General features: G+C 40.6%; 1 pseudogene; it reads right to left on the reverse strand.

Moving 5' to 3' along the window:
• Positions 1-1,426: 1,426 nt before the first annotated feature.
• On the reverse strand, positions 1,427-2,195 carry LOC118676560 (annotated as a pseudogene).
• Between the last annotated feature and the right edge of the window lie 263 nt (positions 2,196-2,458).

Below are 2,458 nucleotides of genomic sequence, written 5' to 3' on the forward strand. Positions count from 1 at the left end.
CTTATATGCATGTATACAAGTCCTTTGGTTGATCTCTTCCCCTTACCCCCACCCTCCCCTACTTTCTCTCTGGGGATTGATAGTCTGATCGCTGTTTCTCTGTCTTTGGATCTTTCCCTGTTCATCAGTCTATGTAGTTCTCTATATTCCAAAAATGAGTGAGATTATGTGGATTTATCTTTCTCTGACTGGCTAATTTCACTTAGCATAATGCTCTCTAGTTCCATCCATGCTGGTGCAAATGGCAAGAGTTCCTTTTTTTACCGCAGTGTAGTATTCCATTGTGTAGATGTACAACAGTTTTTTAATCCACTCATCTGCTGATGGGCACTTACGCTGTTTCCAAATCTTAGCTATGGTGAATTGTGCTGCTATGAACATAGGGGTGCATATATCTTTTCTGATTGGTGTTTCTGTTTTCTTGGGATATATTCCTAGAAGTGGGATCACTGGGTCAATTGGGAGTTCCATTTTTAGTTTTTTGAGGAAACTCCATACTGTTTTCCACAGTGGCTGCACGAGTCTGCATTCCCACCAGCAGTGCAGAAGGGTTCCTTTTTCTCCACATCCTCTCCAACACTTGTTGTTTGTTGATTTGTTGATGATAGCCATTCTGGCAGGTGTGAGATGATGCCACATTGTAGTTTTGATTCCATCTCTCATATAATTAGTGACTTTGAGCATGTTTTCATATGTCTTTGGGCCTTTTGTATGTCCTCTTTTGAAAAGTGTCTATCTAGGTCCGTTGCCCATTTTTTTTAACAGCTATTATTTATTAATTCAAAAGTACTTTACAAGAAAATATAAGTATGGCTTCCAATAGGAATGTTATACCTGAACTTGATACCAAGGTCACACATTTTAGTTTTGCAAGGAAAAACAGGCTTTCAGGTTAAACAACAATTTGAAACCAAAACTTTAATCCCAAGGATTCTCACAAAACATATTACAAATGACAGCATGAAAAAAAATTTTGCACAGTAACTCAAAGTTCAGCTCTACAATGTACCCTTAAACTGGCAGGACACTGGTATCTTGAATAGTCTCAAACTTCCAAGTGAAGAATCTTACCAATAGCCATGTATTCATATATAGCAATCACTTAAGAAATTTATGACCGAAAGCAAAGGTAAACTAACTTTCTTAAAACTTCTTAGATTCTACACTAACTGGACAACATCTACCCAGTGTAAAGACTAGTTGGATATTTTTAAACCTCTAATCTAGTTTAAGGGTGCAGCTTTAATTTTTAGCTGCTGGCTTGTGTTCACAGCAGCTTTTGAAGACTGCCTGTCCAACTACAGCTGCATATTAGGTCACAGCTATGGAAAGTCTTAAATAAAATTTTTGCCAGTTTTGTTTCCACAATATTCAGCATCACATTTTAGCTGGGCAGAAGTTAAGAGGTTTATTACAGTCCACGCAAGACTGAAGTTCAAAGCAAATTCAATTTTGCTTAAGGGAACATTGTAAAGTAACAATTCTTGATATTACATGCCTCATATTATCAATTTCAAACCATAGAGAATTACATCTTTGTGTGTCACTGTTCCAAGACAAACAAATGTGAACAGCTAAAACATCTTAAAAATGCACCAAGCTTATGAAGTCTCAAACAAAACTTGAATTTTCTGTACATACTCCTGTCAAATGAAGTTATTTCCTGTACACCACTCATCTTGCAAACTGGTATTCTATTTCCTTTCATTTGACCTAGATCGGCTCTGAGACCTAGAGAAGGATAGAGAGGGCTTATGATTTCTCCCCCGAGACAGTGGTATCTCTCTTCTCCTATCTCTGGAAAGGGACCTGCTCCAGCTACGGGAAAGCTTCTCTGTCTTGGAGATCTGCGGCGATGTGGAGGACTCCTTCGCCTATAATTATCCTGAGGGCGACGACCCCAAGAGGGAGGCAGGCCTCGATTTCTACTTCTCTTTTCACCATTGGACAGTTCCACTCTTAATCGGCAGCCACATAGTGTTCTCTCATCTAGCTCTCGGACAACATCGGCTGCATCTCAGGGATCTTCAAACTCCATGAAAGCAAAGCTGGGAGGGTTTCTAGCAACCCACACACTGTTGACTGGCCCATTATAGCCAAAAGCCCGTTTCAACTCAGTCTTGTTACCGTTGTTCCAAAGATTTCCCACATAAACCTTACAATCCAATGGGCAGGAATCACGATGCATTTCGAGATCTGGAGAAATGCGGTGGCTGAAGTCCACAGACCTCCGGACGGCTCCTCGGCTCCCCTCCGCCCAGCTCCACAGGTCCCCACACATCCCCGGCACCCACGAAATGGCCCTGTTGCCCATTTTTTGATTGGATTGTTTATCTTCCTATTGTTAAGTAGGAGATTAAACCCTTATCACTGATATTGTTGGCGAATATGTTCTCCCATGCAGTGGGCCTTCTTGTTGTTTTGTTGATGGTTTCCTTTGCTGTGCAAAAGCTTTTTA

This window comes from Myotis myotis, unplaced genomic scaffold (genome assembly GCF_014108235.1).
Source record: "Myotis myotis isolate mMyoMyo1 unplaced genomic scaffold, mMyoMyo1.p scaffold_m19_p_2, whole genome shotgun sequence".
Taxonomy (NCBI): domain Eukaryota; kingdom Metazoa; phylum Chordata; class Mammalia; order Chiroptera; family Vespertilionidae; genus Myotis; species Myotis myotis.